This window comes from Brassica napus, chromosome A7 (genome assembly GCF_020379485.1).
Source record: "Brassica napus cultivar Da-Ae chromosome A7, Da-Ae, whole genome shotgun sequence".
Lineage (NCBI taxonomy): Eukaryota > Viridiplantae > Streptophyta > Magnoliopsida > Brassicales > Brassicaceae > Brassica > Brassica napus.
This window is the reverse complement of record NC_063440.1, coordinates 5,464,629-5,488,033: the sequence shown is the minus strand read 5'-3', so window position 1 is coordinate 5,488,033 and position 23,405 is coordinate 5,464,629. Positions and strand designations below refer to the sequence as shown.

The 23,405-nt window shown below is 41.8% G+C and overlaps 1 pseudogene; it reads left to right on the top strand.

Moving 5' to 3' along the window:
* The first annotated feature begins 16,646 nt into the window (after positions 1-16,646).
* On the top strand, positions 16,647-22,995 carry LOC125576724 (annotated as a pseudogene).
* Positions 22,996-23,405: the final 410 nt, after the last annotated feature.

Here is a 23,405-nt window from a genome sequence, read left to right as displayed (position 1 = left end):
AGAAGAAACGAAATAAACTCAAAACCATAGACTGATTTTATTCATGGCATAGTTTACTTATTTATAGTACAATGAGTCAAAGAAAGACTTAAGAGTTTTGTAGAAAACTAGAAACTTAGAAAACATAAACAAAGACTAAGACTTTTGACTAGACATAAGTGTGTTGTTGAATGGCTCTTGGATGATCACGACTTTGACTCCTTTTGTTGATATTTCTTGATGCAAATGGGCAGGAGACCATCAGCAAAGGCCTGGTCGAATTTGGTGTAAAACCGACCCAAATTGAATTTGTTATGAATTTTTCTTTGGGCTGAAAAAGGCCTATTTCGCCCAGCAACTAAACCAGCTCCATCTTCAGTGTCACTTAGCTCATTCAGCTCCAAGCTAGTGTCACTTAGCTCACTCAGGTCATCCAGCTCAGATATGTAAGTGTCACTTTGATTCAGCTCGACCAGCTCGCCCAAATAAGTGTCACTTCGTCCAGCTCGTCCAAAGTTAACTTCTGACTCGACCATGGTTGCTTCATCAGATGGGGAAACCTTGGTTGGGTCGAGTTGTGCACCATCCTGGCCCGGGTCTGCGATCCAGGGCACATCACACGGTCAACGTAATCTTCCGCGACACTCTCAAGCGGATGAGCATCGAACTCGGAGAAGTAATTCTGACGCCAAACCCGCTCACGGGTTTTTCAGGCGAAGTATCGATGACTCTTGGATCGATCCAGTTGCCAGTCATTGCCAAGGAGATCACGAAAATCGTCGAGTTCGCGGTAGTCGATCACCCCGCTATCTACAACGTGATCATGGGAACCCCATGGCTCAACGCCATGCACACAGTTCCATCGACCTACCACCTGGGTCTCAAATTCCCAACCCCAAGCGGAGTCGCGGCTATCTGGGGATGCCAAAAACAGTCGCGACTATGCTTCCTGGCAGGGCACAAGTTAAGGCAAATTACGACTTCTGCAACTGCAAACAGCAAACGCACGAAGATAGATCGATCTTCGGCCAAAAACGCCCCAGGAAAAGACGAATTGAAATCGTCTACCGACGCAAACGCATCGGACGTCGAAGCTCGACACGAGTCCGAAGCCCACGCTACAATTCAACTGGAACATCCGGAAAATAGCGTTGACCCAGCCATGATCGACATGGTCAAGGCGGACATCGCGACATCTACCGCCGAATAAAAACACTCACGGCATGAAACAGAACTACGAGATGACTTGATCCTCGAAAGGGATACGTAGGCAGCTCGTCAAAAGACGAGTTCAGCTATCCCCCTCTCTAAAAGGGGGGGGGGAGTGGGTGCGTATACTCGTATACCCCCACTTAGAAAAATCTTCATCATTGTAATCGAGTTTCTAGAAACTTCAAAAACTTTTACTACAATATACGTTGCTCCATTTTATCGAAAAACGTTTACGCGTCAGTTAAACACAAGAAACTTTCAGGACACGCCTGGAAACATTAAGACTCTTGTCTGCGGCCTCATCCGGCCCAAAAGTCGTAAAATTATCATCTTTCAAACACTCAAAGATACATGTATAATCCTCGAAACAACTGCGAGACGTCACAAAAGTTAAAATTCGAAGATAATACTAACAAATTGTCCGAACGCGACCACCAAAAACCTTACACCCCGTTCGTCGATTGATCACTCTTTTGATCTTCAAAAACGTCCAACACAAGGACAAAAGCGCGCTACAACAAAAATACGAAATTTTGGTCTAGCACTTCCAGTTGACTTTGAGAAGATGCTCGATTCGTACCATACAAGTCATATAAGCCGAGAACCTATCGCGGACTTTAAATCGGTACGAGTCAGGAAGAAATCGCAACAGGAAAAACGATAGTCGGCTAGTCACCGCACAAACCTTAACCGAAAGTAAACCTAGGTCTTGCCCTAAACCCAACGCTCTGGTCTCAAACATCTCAAGACATGATATCTAAAAGATAGGAGATCCTAAAACCATGTCTCTCCGTTCGCATCTCGATGTTCCCAAAAATCGTAAAGATAAGTATTTTTTTACGAGAATCACGAACGAACTAACAGATTGAACGTCTAATCCGAATTAAATATGAGACGACAACTCATATTTACTTCGGCCCTATTCAGGAAAACTCGAAATGAAACATTCATCATATATATAAAAACCGCTTAAAAAGCGGCAAGGGGATTCAAAGCCACCAACGGCCAGTCCCGATAAGCAATAAAAACGGCCAAAACAGGCCCATACAAATCTCTCGGCCACACTCGGCCACAAACATAAAACGGAAAGACGAGCATCTTTCTTTCAATAACTACTCCACCTCTCATTATCCAAAGTCAAAATCTCCGAACAACGAAGCACCGAACGCATCCGCGGGACGATCCACTTCCTCGCCACCGTCAGGAAACCCGGTCGGAACCTCCTCGGTATCAGGGGAAACCGGGATGGAATCCCAGAACCCTTGAATCCGCTCGTCGATCGAAGGGATGAGCGCCTCAGCGTGGGCGCGTTCGTTCATGCCACTCTTCATCAAGCTCATTTCCTTCTGGAACACATAGTCATCGGCTTGCATCCTCCAAAGACTTCCAACTGAACCGCGGCACTCACGGAAATCACCCACCGAGGTAAAGGAGTTCTTGAGGTTCCCATACTCAACCTGGAATTGAGAGGCACGAGTCTTCATCACCTCGACGATTTCTCTTTTGCCTTTCCTTTCCGCCTTACGGACAGCACGCGCATGATCACGAGTAAGTTGCGCTTCTCTCTCCAACATCTCGCCTTGCACGCGAGCGAGATCTCGTTCCGTTTTCTCCGCTTTAAAACGATAGACCATAGCCTCCCTATGGCTCGCTTCAATGGCCGAGCCAAGCAAGTTGAGGCCCTGCGAAACCAATTAACGCATTGTAAGCAGAAAAAGAAATACCTAGGCAATCACAAATATTTTCGAAAAAATCATACCCCATTGATGATTCGGGACCCTTCCGCGACGACTTTCGGCCTCGCCGACTCTTTCGCAGGTGGGGGAGCATCAAAACCCGGTGGTAGACCAGCAAAGAAATCATCGAAATCCGGAATAGGGACCTCGCTCGAGCCACTCCCATCGCCATAAGCAAGGTTCGGATCCCATCCTGGAAGCATAGAGTCATCCATCGAAAATTCTATGTCGCCAAGGTCGATATCCTTTCCCTTCCAAGAGCTCGACTCTGGCACAACTGCTGGGGCTACAACGGGATTCTGGTCATCAGGTTCGGAGTCGCTTCCCGTGTCCGCAACCGAGGCAGGACCAGGGTGCACGAACCTCAATGCCTTCCGAACCCTCTTCGGCGTAAAGGAAGTCCAAAAGAAGGGACCATTCCTAAGAAGATCCCTCACCGCAATGATGTCCTCAGGGAACGGAGCAAGAGGATTGATGAAAGGACGATCGTTCGGCAACCTCTGGAACAGTGGAATGCAACTCTCTTCGACAGACGCAGCGTCTATACGAACAAAGAAAAAAAATTCTTCCACGAGTTGAAGTTCGAAATTAACTTCTTAACCACTGACATAAAGTTCCGAGGGACCAGCCTATGCTTGTCCGTATCTTTGACGAGTTGAAGCTTCAAAAGCGCTTCAAAATGATCGACGGAAAGGGAAAGGCCATGCTCGTAGCTCAGGATCAGGATCCCAATAAGATTCTGAATGGCGAGGGGAGTCAACTGGCTTATCGCAACCTCGAAACGGTCCAAGACTCGGACGAGGATTTCGGGGATTGGTAACCAAAAGCGACAACGCACTACGAACGCCTCGTAGCAAGTGAAGTAACCCTCTGGGGGGCTGTTAGGACACTCTCCGGGATAGGGAACCCGGAACTCCACAGCATCCGGGATATGGCAGAACGATCGCATGATCGCAAGAAACTCGTCGGTACTCCTGCTTGGATCCTCTTTCTCGACTAAACGATGGTTCAGGACCGGGAACGACTTCTCTTTGGGAGGAGTCATCGACCCATAATGCGCAACCCACCATACCTCATTCTCGGCGGGATGTACCGAGTGAGGCACAAACTCCATCTTCGGAACAATGAGCTCTTCGTAAGCACTCGCGGATGAAGACCCTTTTTCGCAATCTTTTTCTTGCTCGACATTTAACACTTCTCTTGAGAAAATAGAGGAAAAGGGTGGAGAGAAAGAAAGAAAGTTTTTCTTAAGAGAGATCTTAGAGAAAACAAGAAAGTGAAAAAATTGTGAAACAAGTTACCTCCCTTCTTATAGGCATGAGAATTTACTATTGAAGCTCGAACTTTCGGATATTAATTCCATCCAACACGCCTAACTTGCCAAACATGCCTAACCGCTCGATAGGACCCTGCGATGCATGGTCCTAACGGGCTGGGGGGCTAACTGTTGGGGTCAAAAACGGTCACGACGGAATTACCACCCGAAAATCCTCGGAGATTATATTTCCGAAAGAGATAGTAAAAATAAAGATATAATTTTCGTAAAAAAATAAACAATACGAAGTTTTTACGAAGAAGTATCCCTGAAGATTCAAACCAAACAAACCAAGCTCGATCATTGCGTAGTTACCGCGCATACATGCTGTCCGGTCGCTACGTAGAAACCAAGTCCAGGCCGATATCGGTCGCTACGTAGCGACCGAACATTCGACCCACTCGGTCGCTACGTAGCGACCGAGCTCGAGCCGAAGCTTGGTCGCTACGTAGCGACCGAGCGCTCGTCCCGCTCGGTGGCTACGTAGAGACCGAGCTCGAGCCAAAGCTCGGTCGCTACGTAGCGACCGAGCGCTCGTCCCGCTTGGTCGCTATGTAGCGACCGAGCTCGAGCCAAAGATCGGTCGCTGTGTAGCGATCAAGCTCTCCCGAACATCGATACGACACCAGTCCATGCATTCTCGTCAAACCTTCAAATGCTATCTCCCGAAGACCGTAGCAAGCTCAGTCCATGTTTTCCGCTATTCTAACTCATCGATCAAACTTCACGGATTAGAAACCGCGGAAAGTTCGTTCTTTATCGAAAGAACTCGTAGTAAACATGTCGAGTCGGAAGACGGCCCAAAGGGACCTAAAACAGCCCTCGAGGCCCATCCTACGATTTCTTAACCAAAAGCCCGTAAACCATAGCACGGTTTACGCTTGGTCCACATGGAAGGATAAATGTCAAATTTCCGCGGATAAATACAGAAGTTTTGAAGATAATTGAAAAGATCGGGAAAAATGGAATATCTCCATTTTTATGCTATGACGGCTTAAGGGCAGAAGAGTAAAAGCGTAAACCGACCTTGGAGCTAGTATATAAGGAGTCCTAGGCGAGGAGCATAGAGGAGAACTTTTTCTGAGCAAAGTTATCACTTAGAGCAATTTAGGCATTTTTCCGTTTTTGTTATTTCGAGCTGCGACTCAATTAAGTTTAGCCGTCTTAGGGTTGCTAGAACTAGGAATCTCGCCGACAGCTCTCGAGCCCATGCTTATACCTTGTTGTAAACGCTCATACGCAAATTCGGAATAAGATCTTCTTTGCTCTCTTTTTCGATTTCTTATGCTTTATCGTTGTTATTCTCGTGTTCTGATTGCTTGACGTGTGGTAATTAGCAGATATCCGGGTCCTCTGGGAAATTAGGGTTTTTCTAGTGTCCTTATTTAAACGGAAATCGACAGTGCGAATTTCGGTTCCCACAACCATCGATCGACACTCTTTCGTTGTCAACATACTAACCGTTGAGACACGAGATCTAGCTTGTTAACCAGTGAAACATGCGACAGCTGATCACTGAGTTAAGCGGTTGAGCTCTAACATATCATGCATGCAACAAATAGGTACCTATAGGAATTATAATCTCCAACACCTGAATAGAAACCCTAGATCTATCAACCATCCTTCCATCAAACTAGTCCTTGCCAAGCTGAACAATTACCTTGTTCATCTTGTTTATTGCTTTATTTATTACTTGCTTTATTTACTGCTTTAAAACCTATTAGCCTAGCTTAATCATATAACTATTAGATCTAATCGGTTCCCTAGGTCCTTGTGGATTCGATCCCTAAGTACTATAACTCGACCTCTTTTGATGAGAGTAACACTCTTTAGGGTAATTTCAGTGATATCAAATTTGGCGCCGTTTCCGGGGAGCTTTGATCGCCATTAGATCTTGTTTAGTTAGATTTAGTCTAGGTTTTGTTACTGTTCGAAAAACTCATAAAATTTTTTCTTCTATTTCAGGTACATAACTCTTAGTACCAGAAAACAATGAAGAGAGGATTTCTAGGTCCCTCAAGGAAGGAGCCTGCTGGTTTATGCACGATCCGTAAGTCTACGAGGGATGTATCGATCGACACCCTCAAAGCAGCATCGATCGATAGCGTGAGCCAAGCGTCGAACGACACTATTCATCGAGTACTGTTCATCCAGGTACTGTTCATCCAAGTACTGTTCATTATAATACTAGTCATCCTAATACTATTCATCGCGACACTATTTATCTCCCGTCGATCGACACTGTTCATCCCATGTCGGTCGACACTATTCATATCCCGTCGATCGACACTGTTCATCCTGTGTCGGTCGACACTATTCATATCCCGTCGATCGACACTGTTCATCCCGTGTCAGTCGACACTATTCATGTCCCGTTGATCGACACTGTTCATCCCGTGTTGGTCGACACTATTCATGTCCCGTCGATTGATAATGTTCATTTCGTGTCGGTCGACACTATTCATATCCCGTCGATCGACACTGTTCATATTCCGTCGATCGACACTGTTCATCCCGTATTGGTCGACACTATTCATCTTCCGTTAATCAACACTGTTCATATTCCGTTGCTCGACACTGTTCACCCGAACAATGTTCATCCGAACACTGTTCATCGTAATACTTGTCATCCGAACACTGTTCATCCGAACACTGTTCATCCGAACACTGTTCATCCGAACACTGTTCATCCGAACACTGTTCATCGCGACACTGTTCATCGTGACACTGTTCATCGAAATACTATTTATCGCGGGACTGTTCCTCCAGTGACGAACACCACTTACGGAGAGACAGAGAAGGTCGAAGCGCTCATACTTAAGATCGACAAGAAAGGTATTTGGCGAGACGAAGAAGGTCGCCATTGCAGCCTCACAGGACAATTAATTAATGCAGAGGGTAGTGTAATCCCTGATGTAATTGATGTGGCTGAGACAAATACCTTTAATCTGACAAGTCAATGGTATGATTGGGGAAGTGAGGATCCATTTTACGGTCTCCCTCATGAGGATCCCAAAGATCTTATCAAAAGACTTGAGGAGTTAGCCTCAGCAAACAAGCACGATGAAATATCTGCAGACCACATTATCTGCAAGATCTTTTCCCCTATTGTTTATCAAGAGATGCTTTTAGCTGGTTCAGTAAGCTGCAACCAAGATCTCCAACCTGCTGGGAAGACATCAAAGAAGCTTTCTTAGGCAAATTTTTCAGCGAGGCTGTAGCAACTCGAAGTAAAAGGCTTGATTACATGATTAAAGAACGGGAGAAAGGAATAATGATTAGTATGAGTCAGATTCTTGACTTCATCTACAACGAGGTGAATGGAGATATTGGAACACTGACAACTCATGTCAAGCAGCCAGACATTCAGGTTCACCATGCAGATGAGAGTAAGCAAAAGGACGAACTGAACAGAGAAAAGCTGGTCAACCATGATACAGTTGAGGATAATGAATATCATGTATCAGGAGAGCTGAGCAAAGTAGAAGAAGCTGATACAAAAGATCCGACTTCAGTATCGATCGACAGTAGTAACTCAGAATCGATCGATATCCGCACTTTAGAAACGATCGGTACAAATATTTGTCATCGATCGATACCTTCTACAATCCCTGATGCTACCACTGTGTATGTTAGGACTGGACGACCGAAGGCAATTAGTGACTATAACAGTCCTGAGGACGCCTATGCTAAAAGGTCTGCATTGCGTCGTTCAGCACTTCAGAATACTGTCTTTGAGCTGCACCCTGCATATATCTCTCTTGTGGGTCAGCATTCTTTCCATGGTTTTCCTCATGAAGATCCCACTAGCCACATGGAGACATTTCTAGATCTAGCCTCGACCATTAAATGCAATGGAGTCTCTGAAGACTACTATTTATGCAAATTATTCTCATACTCTCTTGCTGGGGATGCAGCTCATTGGTTGAAGAATCTACCACCAGGATCTCTCAATGCTTGGAATGACATTGCAAACGCTTTCGTCAACAAGTTTCTCTATGATGCTGCAGCAAGTCTAGAGATTGAGATGAGATCTATGATGGAATATATGGTGGAAGATGATGAACAACATGTGTCTGGAGAGCTGAGCAGAATAGAAGAAGTCGATATTAGTGACATGAGCTCAGAACCGATCGACACTCCGACCTCAACATCGATCGACATCCCAACCGTAACATCGATCGACCCCAGCCTTCAAACATCGATCGACACAAACTCCTGTTGTCGATCGATACCACTCGAAATCCCTGAAAAATCGAGTTGTCCTCAGGACATTGCAGACTCGACACTGAAGAGCATCGATGTATCAAGTTGTTATCCTGACCAAAAAGTAGAAAAAGAAATCACCATGGAAGATTTCTTGGAACTAGAAGAATTCTTGGAGTTAGAGGATGGGCAACAGCTTGGAGATTTGGATTCGAGTGAAGAAGTAACTATGGAAGACTTCTTGGAGCTGGAGGAATGGCTTGGGGATTTAGACCAGACCCCGAAGCAGAAGGTTGATGATCAGCACACTTCGGGAAAAGCTCTGGAAAATTCCTTAAAGGCTGATGACATCGACCGACATAAACCTGATGAGTTCGATCGACACCCACCCTACGACATCGATCTACAGTCGCCGTCTAACATCGATCACCATACACCCGACTGTATTGAAAGACGCCCGCCCAATTGTATCGATCGATACTCATGGTTGGATGAACTATCTGGATACCCAATTGAACCAGGACCGATTGAGGAGATAATGCACATGTCTAAGACATCACACATTGATGTCCCCAAACATCTAAGACCACCTATATGCGGAGAAGAAGCTGTTGGGATTTGCAAAAGAGTGAAGAGGATACATGATCCTGTGAAGATTATGGTTCCATGTGCAGTGTTTGAAGTTGAATCTCCTATCCCACCAGATAAAGGTGTGTATCTGAGTTCTTACATTGAGGTATTGCATGATCAACATCATGTAGAAGCTTCTCAGAAAGGTCTGCGATTTAGAGATGAAGTAGATGAAGGCCCAGCAGGAGCACCATCGAGCGACATCAGCAAATCGGAATTGATCGACACTAACACTTCATCATCGATCGATACCGATCAGATACCATCGATCGACACCAGACGAGAATCAGAGCAGAATGAGTATGAATTGTGTGGAAATATTTTTCATGGAGATACCACCACGCATTCAGACAAGTCTGGGGGAAAGAAGTGGAGGAACTGGAAGAAGAAAAAGAGAATCAATGAAGGTTCTCAGATATCATTGATTCCTCACTTCATGATGCCAGGAAATCCAGAGTGAGATTACACAAGTCTGTGGGAAAGAAGGGGAGAAATTGGAAGAAGCGGAAACGAACCAAAGGAGGTTCTCAATTACCATTGACTCCTTACTTCTCAGAAAGTATCAGAAAATCAAGAGTACGCAGCAAATGCTTCTCACATCCATATGCAAAACTTAAAGCACTCCTTATTGTTGAGATGATAGACAAAGGAGAAAAGTCTATGGAGGAGGCTTTCACACATGAATGATAAAGCTTCAAAGAGTAGACATTGAGACTTGGTTTGGAGCAAGTTCTCATTCTCATCCGGACTGAATCAGATCTCCAGAAGTCAAGCTAATGACTAAAAATAAGCGCTGAGTGGGAGGCAACCCACTATTCGGTTTGTTTTAAATATGGTTTAATTTTCATTTATTACTGATTCTTCGTTTTCTAAAAATTTCAGGTAAAAAAAAAAAAAAGGTAGACAGTAACGACGGTACTGTAGCAGAGACACTGTAGCAGCAACATCGAGCGACACTGTAGCAAAGCACTGTTCATCGAAAAAAAAATATTCTTATTATTATTTTTGTTGATTATTTGTTTTATTATTTATTTATTAATTGTATTAAATGTTTTGTTTATGTTAGTAAAAGGACAAGATCAAAGGAAGACGAGATTGCAGGAGAATCGATGATGGCTACGTAGCATCGATCGACAGTGCATCAAGAGCATCGATCGCCACTTAACTGTGTTGCTCGACACTCACATCCAAGCAGGTATACCGTTTTTCCTTGTTAAATATTGTCCTTATGATTTATTTTCCCACCAATCTTAGACTGGATAGCGCTAGTGATAATGATGTTTAAGTCTAGGGGAGGTTCTACTAATATTGTGTTTTACTTAGTTAAAAAAAAAAGAAAAAAAAAACAGATCCGAGTAGACGATTGCTCAGCACATCGACCGATGACACCAGCTCGATATCGATCGACATCGCTTCATATCCAACAATCGATTGTCTCTTCATTGTGTCGAATGATTGCTCTAGCCATCGACCGATGAGACCATGTCACTATCGATCGACAACGCTTCATCAACAACGATCGATTGTCACTTCATTGTATCGATCGATACTGAGCAGGTTATCGTTCTTACTTGTTAAATTTTGTACTTTTGCTTTATGATTTTCACCTTACCACCGACTGTGTTACACTGGGGACAGTGTAATTTATGTCTGGGGGGATTACTAACGTTTATCTACCTTTATGAGTCTTATTTAAAATATTTTCAGAATCTGTTTTTATTGAGTCAAGAAGGGGATAATGAACTTATTAGATTCATGCTTGTTATCTAAGCACTCTTTAGCACCATTCTAGACTTACTGATTGCAGATAGTACTAAAGATACTAAAGTGGATCAACCTGTCAACTAAGTTCATACTTGCTGAGATTGTTTGAAGGAACCGAAACTGACCTCCAACCTAATTTGACTTAACTGCTTGTCTTGGGGCTTGGTATACACTGGATCGGATTTCTCCTTCAGGTCTGAAAGATAAAAGTCTGAGTGATTTTGGTTTCCTTATCTCCTCCCTTTGGCATCCTAATAAAATAAAATAAAAGATGGAGATGATTTCTTGCGGTTTAGAGGGGTAGGTACATTACCGATGACTCCATTATTCTACTCCAATAGAATGATCACACATTGTTGGAAGCGAGGGGTAGGTACATTACCGATGACCCCACTATTCGCCTACACTTTGTCAAGAAAAGAAAAAGAAAAAAAAAATAATAATAAAAAAAAATCAAAAAGAAGTTGAATAAGATGGACTGCATCAGCATCTTTGTTCATTGGAATTGAGATTAAAAAAAAAGGATTCAGAGAAGGGAGATATAGAGTAAAAGAAACCAGAACAAGACTACCTGTTTACTCAGATACATGTTGGGGTAAGAGTCCATGTGTCTTGTGATCGATACTCCCAAGGTAAAGCATACACATTTATTTATGTTAAGAAATGAGGTTGGTAGAGGGGAATGTCAGACATGATTTGCTAAGATGTTGGCTAGGTGAATTTGGTTGCTAAGCTAGGATATTGTATAATGTGCTCCTGTGATTAGGACTTTTTAGATGTGGATTGCAATATTGTAGAGGTGGTGATTCTAAGTTTTAAATCATGTGAGTCCCTGCTGTTTTCAAAACCTCTTTCAGAGAGACTACTGGTCTGTTTTGCTTGAGGACAAGCAAAAGGGTAAGTCTGGGGGAGTTGATTTACCATATATTTTACCCATTTTTAATCATGGTCTATAAGTGTTCTAAAGTGTTTTAAAATACAATTATTATGTTTTGGAGTCTATTTAGAGTATTTACAGGTTCAGGGACGTTTAGGAAAAATATGGTGATTTTGGAGTCTTTTGGAGCTTTTGGAGGTGCAGAGTTGCACAGACGCGTCAGATGTTTAGCTATGGATGGAGACCTTCCGACCGTTAGATTGAGCCCATATTGTGACACAAGATATAGCTTTAAGTTATCTTTCAAATGCCACCGGTCTCAGGTCAATCAGCATCCTGTAGCAGACGTTATGCCCGTTTTACTAAAGAGTGGTCAGTCTGCCTCGCGAGAGGAAGCTGCCGAGAAGAGAAAGCCACGTCGATCGATGCAGCACTCTGCACGTGGGCCTTGTATATTTTATGACCAGAAGAAACCACAAATTACCAGAATGCCCATGGACGACAAGAAATCCTATTTATGTTATTTCTAAGCTATTGTTGACGGCTATACGCTTTCTACGCTTCTTTACGCTTTCTGTTTCATTGTTTCGCTTAGAGGAGAGAAGGGAGGAACTCCTATCAGAGTCCTCCTGGAACTCCATTGGTTTTCTTAATCATTTTTATTTCAGTTTTGCATCTATTTCATCTATGATTTCTGTGACTAACTTCATGTCTGAATAGATCCACCTGTTAGGTTTAGGGTTCAGATAGGTTTGTGGGATTAGCCCCAAACTATAGATCTGCCTTGTTGTGATATTCATGATAGATTTCTATTCATTGCTTGTTTTAGAGTAATTAACTAGAACTTGATCATAAGATTGCATACTCAAGCACCCTTGTTATCCCATCCTGACATCTATCTATCATATTAGGACTGCTAGAGAGGGCTAACCGCCAATTTAGTATCTTAATAGGGCATTTCATACTCGCGCATAGGCCTGGCTAGAACCCGTCGATCGATGTCCTCAACTGACTATCGGTCGACGTAGGCAAAGGTGTATCGGTCGATGTCCCAATAGGACCATCGATCGACACTCTTTCGTTGTCAACATACTAACCGTTGAGACACGAGATCTAGCTTGTTAACCAGTGAAACATGCGACAGCTTATCACTGAGTTAAGCGGTTGAGCTCTAACATATCATGCATGCAACAAATAGGTACCTATAGGAATTATAATCTCCAACACCTGAATAGAAACCCTAGATCTATCAACCATCCTTCCATCAAACTACTCCTTGCCAAGCTGAACAATTACCTTGTTCATCTTGTTTATTGCTTTATTTATTACTTGCTTTATTTACTGCTTTAAAACCTATTAGCCTAGCTTAATCATATAACTATTAGATCTAATCGGTTCCCTAGCTCTTTGTGGATTCGATCCCTAAGTACTAGAACTCGACCTCTTTTGATGAGAGTAACACTCTTTAGGGTAATTTGAGTAATATCACACCTGAAAAGACAAGAAATTTTTTTTGAGTCAGAGTGGGGGTAAAGAAAAAGAAAAGAATTAATAACACTAAATCTAATAGCGATCAAAGCTCCACGGCAACCACGCCAAATTTGATACCCCTCAAATTACCTTAAGGAGTTAATTACTCTATCAAATAAGAGGTTCAATTGTAGTACTTAGGGATCGAATCCACAAAGAGCTCGGGAACCTATTAAATCTAGTACTTTATTAATTCTAAGTGTTTGTTGTTTTATGGTTTAAATGTAAATAGCAATCCTAGTTAAGCAAGTCTATTACTCGACTAACAAGATGATTTGGGAGTGTAACTTATTGGAAAGGTATTAGATGCAGGGTTTCTATTCAAGTGTTGGAGATCATAATCCTATAGATGCCTATCAGTTGCATGCATGATATATTAGAGCTCAACCCCTTAGACACAGTGATCAGCAATGGAAATGTTTCACTAGTTAACTAACTAGATCTTGGACCTCAACAGTCGTATATTGATCACAAGAAAGTGTCGATCGATGGTCGTATAGGGATATCGATCGATACACCTTTCACAAATATCGATCGATTGTCAGAAGACAGTATCGATCGATGCTTCTAGTTAAGCCTTAGGCGTAATTTGAAAATGTTCATTAGCTTTCTAGTTCAGCGGTAGCCTTTTTCCAGTTATCTAGTATGACAGATTAGGTTCAGGACTGGATGGTCAAGGATGCTTGACTCATGCAGATTCCTAGGTTCAATATTCTAGGTAGCTAATCTAGAACAAGCATTAAGAACAATCAATCAATGAATACCACAACTTAGCAATCTATAGTTGGAGCTAATCCGAATAGCAGCGATTAGATCCTTGAACCGTTCCAAATGGTCCATAGGATGCTCATGCGGTAACCCAGAGTAGGGTATCTGCGACACGAGAGTGTAGTATTGAGGCTTCAGCTCGAAATTCTGCTTCTGAATCTCCGGAAGTCGAATACCTGATCTGTTGGAATAGCACTCATCTGGGCGATTGTAGTCGGCCAGTGGTTTCGATCGAGCGTCCTCATCTACAGGTTGAGCAGCTCCTGTAGCATCAGCATCAGGGATTACAGTTCCCTGAGCATCTATTTTCTGACCTGTTGCATTATGCAGATGACCGGCCTGGTCATACAGGTTTCCGTTCTCATCCTGAGTTAAAATAATAATGTTTACCATTTTTGACGACACGGTATCGATCGACGTACGCGGTGTAGTATCGATCGTTGTCGAACGATTGGGATCTATCGACGATGACGGTCTGGTGTTTGTCGACGGTTGATTGTGCGTATCGATCGACGACGAAGTGGTTGCGTCGAGCGATGTGGAACGTTGACCTCTACGGATGGTGCGTTCCAAATGAGCAGGATCGTCTGAGAACAGCAAGTCTTTCTCCTTGTTGCTTCTGGTACCGCTGGGCATGCACCTGAAAAGACAAAAACAAGAAAGATTATTAGAAAAGGGGGTAAAGAAAAGAATAAGAATCAATAAAACTAAATCTAATGGCGATCAAAGCTCCCCGGTAACGGCGCCAAATTTGATACCACTCAAATTACCCTAAGGAGTATTACTCTCATCAAAAGAGGTTCAGATGTAGTACTTAGGGATAGAATCCACAAGGAGCTAGGGAACAATTAAATCTAGTGTTTATTAATTCTAAAGGTTGTAATGTTTTAATGAAATAGCAATAGTAACAAGCGAGTAAATGATAAATGTAACTTAGGTTGGAAATGATATTAGATGCAGGGCCACTATTCAGGTGTTGGAGATTATAATTCCTATAGATGCCTAACTGTTGCATGCATGATATATTAGAGCTCATTCGCTTAACTCAGTGATCAGATGTCGCATGTACCACTGGTTAACAGACTAGATCTTGTGTCTCACCGGTTAGATGCAGACACAAGAGAGTGTTGATCGATAGTCTATTAAGACGTCGACCGATACACCATTGCTAACATCGATCGATTGTCAGTTGAGGACATCGATCGACGGGTTCTAGCCAGGCCTATGCACGAGTATGAAATGCCCTACTAAGATTCTAAATTGGCGGTTAGCCCTCTCTAGCAATCCTAATATGATAGATAGATGTCAGGATGGGATAACAAGGGTGCTTGAATATGCAATCCTATGATCAAGTTGTAGTTAGCAAGGCTAAAACAAGCAATGAATACAAATCTATCATGAATATCACAACAAGGCAGATCTATAGTTTGGGGCTAATCCCACAAACCTTTCTGAACCCTGGATCTAACAGTTGAACTACTTAGACATAGCAAAGCAATTCATATCAATAGAAAAATAGAAACTCATAGAATAGATGAAAAGAAATAGAAACAAGGAGTTTCAATCACAAGTGATCTTCTCTCCAAATGAAACTTGTAACAAAACTAGGTCTAGAAAGAAAAGCTCTCCCTCTGCCGTTAAAACACTTGCAGTATATATTCTACTAGGTTAAAAACTCGTCAGGGCATTTTGGTAATTTGGCTTGGCCTTGGTTTTTAAGTCTGCTGAATCCAAAATATCGCGTCTGGTATCTCGACATCGATCGATGGTACTTGTGTACATCGATCGATATTAATCTTCATCTGTCGAGGCATTTCCTGATATTGATCGTCAGCACTGATGCGCATCGATCGATTATTCTTCCTCTCGTCGACCTCTAAGTGGTCAGCTCGGGTGAAATATCCTTTAAGCTCCAAAATGCTCCAAAGTCATAGCTTTACTCCGAAATGCACCTGAACCTGAAAACATACCTAGAAGAGTAGAAAACATAGATATATATATATAGTAAAGTACTTATATACCATGGATAAAAATGGGTCAAATCCAAGGTATATCATAGGCTATATGTACTAGGGTTTTGTATCATTTCTAGGAGACACTTGCAAAAAACCTAGTTTTGGAGAGGAGCATTTTGGCTACCATTAGGAGAGCTTAGGAATGGAGAGATAGATCTGAGACTGCAAAACAGAGAAGATCTTGAACTCCTTTATTTCTATTACTCTATCTATTTGTGTTATATGTTTCATTTGAGTTTATTTCACACCATCATGACTTTGTCTCTCATGAATATGTTTGAGTAAACCAATTGTTAGATTTAGGTTTCTCACCATGGTTGAAATTATGTACTGCTAATATGACTATCAAAAAGGTGTTTTGATTGTTCTTTCATTCCTTATGGACTTAATGCTAAAATTGAGATTGATCACCTTCATTTTAGATCTAAGGATTAATTGAGTCCAACTAACCGTTTTCCCTCAATACCTGAACCCATTTGCGTGATCTAACTAACTCAGGCGAAGCGACAGTTGGTCTGAGAAGGTTAGAGAACAAGTTAAACCCGTTCGCAAAGCTCGCTAAAATAACCGTCGATCAACGCAACTATCGTTCTGTCGGTCGATCGTTACAAAGGTGTATCGGTCGATGTACATTAAGTCACATCGATCGACACTCTCTCGAGATCAAAATATGACAGTTGAGATCCGAGATCTAGCGAAGATAACCTATCCGGTTAAATCATTGTTTAGTTCGAAAACCATCAAACCCTTTAGTCTAAACTAAGTGCATACGTTTTATACCTGAGAATTGCATGAATCTAGCTGCTTTCCCAATCTTGAAACCACTTCAATTCAATCTATTGAATCACTATTGTTTTCGATTTATCATTTATTGCTTTTAAAACTATTAAAACTTTTTAGTCTATCTTCATTTCTAATTATTTAAGTTTGTTGAGTAATCCTAGAGTCTCTGTGGATTCGATCCCTAAGTACTACATCTGAACCTCTTTTGATGAGAGTAACACTCTTTAGGGTAATTTGAGTGATATCAAATTTGGCGCCGTTGCCGGGGACTCATTCTTATTACCATTAGATTTAATTTAGAATTTAGTATAGACTTATTCCGAAAATCTTGCTAAAGTTTTCTTTCTTAATCTGTAACTCAGACACAAAGAATGGAGAACACAGAGCGCGACCAACCATCGATCAACGGAGACACGTTTCCATCGAGCGACGATGAGTCAGAAGAATCGATCGAAACAGAGCTGCCGACATCGATCGATACTGCCCAGCCGGAAGCAGGTAAGTTTTCTCTTACCAAGCCTACTAATGAGAAAGTAGTCCAAACAGAACTAAATGGTCAAACGAGTAATGAAACTAGCCAAACTGAACAGGGGACTGAAATCCCTGTTAAGGAAAGTTCCACCTTAACTAAAAGTGAAGATATAAAATTGTCCATACAAGACTACCTTGATCCTGGTAGGACCTATTCCAATAGGTCCGCTATTAAAATACCAGGAGACGATACCAAGAAATCTAAATTTAACGCAGATTACTACCGTATGGTTCGTCAAAACCCATTCTGTGGATCTCTCCCAGAACACCCACAAGATCACATTGAAACTTTGGAAGAATTAATACCAGATGAATATGATCGTTGCAAACTATTCTCATTCTTCCTAGAAGGAGAGGCCCTCAGGTGGTTAAACTGTTTAGCAACAGGATCACTCACTTGTTGGGAAGAGAGTAGAAGAGCCTTCCTTAGAGAATTTTTCACTGATGAACGCTACTGGGAAGTAATAAAACAAATTTATACATTTCGCCAAGGTCCACGCGAATCGTTTAAAAACGCCTGGGGAAGATTCAGAGGCTATGAACTTGAATGTCCCCAACATGGTTTTTCAGAACCACAACTTCTTAACATCTTTTATGGAGGTGTTAATTTGAGCTATAAAACCACACTCGATACAGCGAGTGATGGAAATTTCATCACTAGGAATCCCGAAGGAGCTAGACGCCTTATCAAGAATATGACAACGGGAAGATCCTATGAAAAGATGGATGAAGAGATAGAAAAAACTACAAGTCCAAAAGATAATTCTGATTTAATAGAAATTAAGAATTCCCTTAAATCCCTTCATTCCTTTCTTCAAAACAAACACCGATCTCATATAGCCCAGATCGACGACAACGTTTTGTCTGACACCGATGATTATTCGGATGAAGGAACGAACTGCTCTGATCCCTACTCTGTGCTTCATGTCGACAGCTTTACCCAAACTTATGACACTGCTTTAAAATCACGTACCGGAAGAGAGAGGTTCAATGTCAGACAAGCTCTTACTGGCAACCGTAAGACAAAATCGGAGTTTTACGGAAAGATAAATATGGTTTATGGAGAATTGATGGAGAAAGCAGATTCTTTAGGAGAACTAATCCGAAAATTAGAAGGTCAGATAGCTGAGATTGCAACTGCCATAAAGAGAGACACTGGATGTCTTCCCGGAAGAACTGATCTAAACCCAAGACGTCAAGTCAGTGCCGTAATGCTGCGCAGCGGGAAAAACCTCGCAGCAGATACGAGGAATAACTCAGATGTTGGAAAGCCTGACGACGCCGACAAGACCGGGAAAAGCAACTCTCATCCTATTCTTCTTAACGATCTTGACCCAAATCCATCTCAAGAGAACCGGAAAACCACCGCTGAAAAGGCTAAGGAAAAGGCAATAGACTTAGAACTAGAAGAAGATATGGAGATTGAGGATGAAATCGATCGACAGTACGGAACTGACGTCGATCGACCCAAAACACCTACCATCGATCGACAACCTGAAAAACCCATCGATCGACGGTCTACTCAACCCGAGCCCATAATTGAAAGAGTCTATAGAAATTTACCCCCTTTTCCTCCTAAAACGCAAACTAAGAAATCATTAGAAAACGCAATCTGCAAGAAAGCCTTAGATAAGATTACTGTCGAGATGTCCCTTAGTGATGCTATAAAAATAGCACCTTCAATTAAGAAGTATATAAAGGATATGACATCTCCAAACTATCTGATTGCAGAACATAGCGTGATGATGATTTCAGAAGAAGTAAGTGCTATGATTAAAGGAGAAACTCCAACGAAGAGATCAGATCCTGGTAGTTTCGTCCTAGATTGTAAAATAGAAGACACGCGCTTCCCTAGATCATTATGTGACCTCGGCTCTAGCGTGAACCTTATTCCTTACTATGTTGCAGTGACGTTAGGATATAAAGAGTTTATGCCAACTCCGATTACCCTGGTTTTAGCTGATAGATCTATTAGGGTACCCGAAGGAATTCTTGAAGATGTTCCCATAAAGATTAACGATTGCATCGTGCCTACGGATTTTGTTGTGTTGAAATACAGACAAGAACCCAAAGACCCCCTCATTCTGGGTCGGCCATTCCTAGCTACAGCTGGAGCAATCATTGACGTCAAAGAAGGACGAATTAATTTGAACATAGGGGATATCTCGATGACTTTTGATATGGAAAAACTGATTAAGCGACCCCTAATAGATGACCAGGCCTTCTACGTGGAAAAAGTTTCTGAGGATGAAAGAGACTCTTTAATAAACATGTGTTCAGACAATCCCTTAGAGGACACCCTTAACCACGTGGAAAATGAAGTTTTCAGCATATCAGATAGGACAGACGACTACATGCAACTAATGGACGCTGGCATCGAAGTTGCAAACGTAGAAGAAAATGACGATTTTGAAGTTGTCATCAATCGATACCTTCAAGATACCGTCGATCGACAACCTCCCTCGCAATCAAATAGGTCTAAAGATAAAGCACCAAAGGTAGAATTAAAACCTCTACCCAGCGGTCTTAAGTACGCTTACCTTTATGACCAGTCCTACCCTGTTATTGTCAACGCCTATCTCACTAGCGGAGAACTTGCTTTATTGCTGAATAAATTACGCAAGTACAGGAAAGCGATCGGGTATTATCTCGATGACATTCCTGGAATCTCTCCCGATCTTTGCATGCATCGGATTAACTTGGAAGATGATGCTAAAACGTCAACAGAACAGCAAAGGAGATTGAATCTGAATTTAAAGGAAATAGTTAAAAAGGAAATTATAAAACTCCTCGATGCTGGAGTTATTTACCCTATTTCGGATAGCAAATGGGTAAGCCCCGTACATGTTGTACCCAAAAAGGGAGGTATCACTGTAGTGAAGAATGAAAAGGACGAACTCATTCCGGCTCGTACCGTTACTGGTCATCGGATGTGCATTGATTATAGGAAATTGAATGCCGCTACTAGGAAAAACCATTTTCCCCTTCCCTTTATTGATCAGATGCTGGAGAGATTAGCTAATCACCAGTATTACTGTTTTCTTGATTGATATTCCGGATTTTTCCAAATTTCTATACACCCGGATGATCAAGAAAAGACAACGTTTACATGCCCCTATGGAACTTTCGCATATCGCAGAATGCCATTTGATCTATGTAACGCCCCCACTACTTTCCAACGTTGTATGATGTCAATCTTTACAGATATGATCGAGACTTCATGGAGGTATTCATGGATGACTTTTCAGTCTATGGATCAGATTTTAAGAGTTGCCTCGACAATTTATGAAAAGTATTGGAAAGATGCGAAGAAAAGAACCTTGTCCTAAACTGGGAAAAATGCCATTTCATGGTAAACGATGGAATAGTGTTAGGACATAGGGTTTCCGCCGCTGGAATAGAGGTCGATAGAGCTAAGATTGAAGTAATGACCAGTTTACCTCCACCCAAAACTGTTAAGGACATGCGAAGTTTTCTCGGATACACCGGATTTTACAGGAGATTTATACTGGACTTCAGCAAAATCGCTAGACCTTTAAATAACCTACTATGCAAGGATATTAGATTCGATTTTACCCCCAAATGCATGAAAGCTTTTGAAAATTTAAAGAAATCCCTTATCACTGCCCCCGTCGTACAAGCCCCCGACTGGAATCTTCCTTTCGAAATCATGTGCGATGCGAGTGATTTCGCAATTGGAGCAGTTCTAGGCCAAAGGAAAGATAAAAAGCTACATGCCATTTACTACGCCAGCCGCACGCTTGATGAAGCACAACGGAATTACGCAACAACAGAAAAGGAACTATTGGCTGTAGTTTACGCTTTTGAAAAATTCCGTCAATACTTGATTGGCTCACGAGTGATAGTTCACACTGATCACGCTGCCATTAAATATTTAATGCAAAAGAAAGATGCTAAACCTCGACTCATACGCTGGATTCTACTACTCCAAGAGTTTGACATTGAGATTAAGGATAAGAGAGGAGTAGATAATGGAGTCGCTGACCATCTTTCTAGGATAAGGATAGAGGATGATGTCCCTATAGACGATTTATTTCCCACAGAATGTTGCACACATAGATACATCTTTCGTCGGTCAATATCTCTCACATCTGAAGATCTATCGACCGATAAGAGAGATGGCATATCGTTCGATTCACTTTGTGATACATCGATCGATGACGAGATTGATGTAATTTCTCATCTCCCCGATAACCAAAATCACGAACCCCCGTCTATTAAGATCAACTTCGGTTTACAAGTTAATGTTTCCGGTGATGAGATTAATCTCACACCTGAGGAATTATCACAACGGGAGGTAAACGCGATTGGTAGAAACCCAAATAACCGACCCTGGTATGCCGACATAGTTAACTATTTGGCAGCTGAGGTTGAGCCAGACGAACTCAAGGGATATATGAGGAAGAAATTTTTCAGAGAAGTAAGACGCTATCATTGGGATGAACCTTACCTCTATAAGCATTGTTCTGATGGCATATACAGACGATGCGTATCCGAAGCTGAAATTCCAGACATTATTTACCAATGTCACGGAGCTGATTATGCAGGACGTTTTGCTACCTTTAAAACGGTTTCGAAAATTCTCCAAGCAGGATTTTGGTGGCCAACCATTTCTCGCGATGTCCATGCATTTATAACCCAATGTGACAGATGCCAAAGACGTGGAAAAATCAGCAAAAGACACGAAATGAAACAGAAGTTCATTCTTGAAGTTGAAGTCTTTGATTGCTGGGGTATCGATTTTATGGGACCTTTCCCGTCTTCATATGGAAACAAATATATACTAGTCGCTGTAGACTACGTATCCAAATGGGTCGAAGCAGTAGCTTCTCCTACCAATGACGCATCTGTGGTTATTAAACTCTTCAAGAGTGTAATCTTTCCAAGATTTGGAGTTCCAAGAGTAGTCATTAGTGACGGTGGAACTCATTTCATTAACAAAATCTTTGATAGATTGCTTAAAAAGAATGGTGTTCATCATAGAGTAGCTACACCTTACCACCCACAAACTAGTGGACAAGTAGAAGTCTCTAACCGGCAAATTAAGGAAATCTTAGAGAAAACCGTAGGCACCTCCAGAAAAGATTGGTCTAGAAAACTAGATAACGCACTTTGGGCCTACAGGACCGCCTACAAAACGCCGTTAGGAACAACACCATTCCACCTCCTTTATGGCAAATCATGTCATCTACTAGTCGAACTGGAACATAAAGCAGTTTGGATTACCAAACTTTTGAACTTTGATATCAAACCAGCTGCAGAAAGGAGACTCATCCAGCTTAACGAGCTTGATGAAATCAGACATTTAGCTTTCGAAAATTCAAAAATCTATAAAGAAAGGACTAAAGCTTATCACGATAAAAAGATCATATCCCGGCACTTCGAACCGGATGATCAAGTCCTCCTTTATAACTCTCGATTAACTTTATTTCCTGGAAAGCTAAAATCCTGTTGGTCTGGACCCTTCACCGTAACGAACGTTCAACCCTCCGGAGCTATCACCTTACAAAACGATAAAGGCCAGGAATTTACGGTGAATGACCAACGAGTTAAGCATTATTGGGCAAAACCACCAGCGAAGGTGCCCATGGTGCTGTATGAACCTGATAATTAGTTTAATCAGGAAGTCGAGTTAAAGACTTAAAAATTAAGCGCTGAATGGGAGGCAACCCATTTTTATAAAAAAATATAATAAATATAATAATTTAAAAATCATTAATTAAAATTAATAAATTATATTTACTAGCATTAATAGTAAATTCCGTATTTCTTAATATTAGCATTATTTAGAAAATTTAGAAATTAGAATTTGTCTTTAAAGAGGACATCGATCGACGAGGCATTACTGCCATCAATCGATGCGGGCATATCGACGGTTTTAACACTTATTTCACTCGATATCAGCCCACTTCCTCTTCCACACTCACAATCGAAAACCGAAAACAAAAACACCCATTTTCTCTCTCGATTCTTGACGGATTTCGTCCGTTCTTCGCCTAAATTCACTCGGTTTTTCACTCTGTAACTGTTAAATCCAC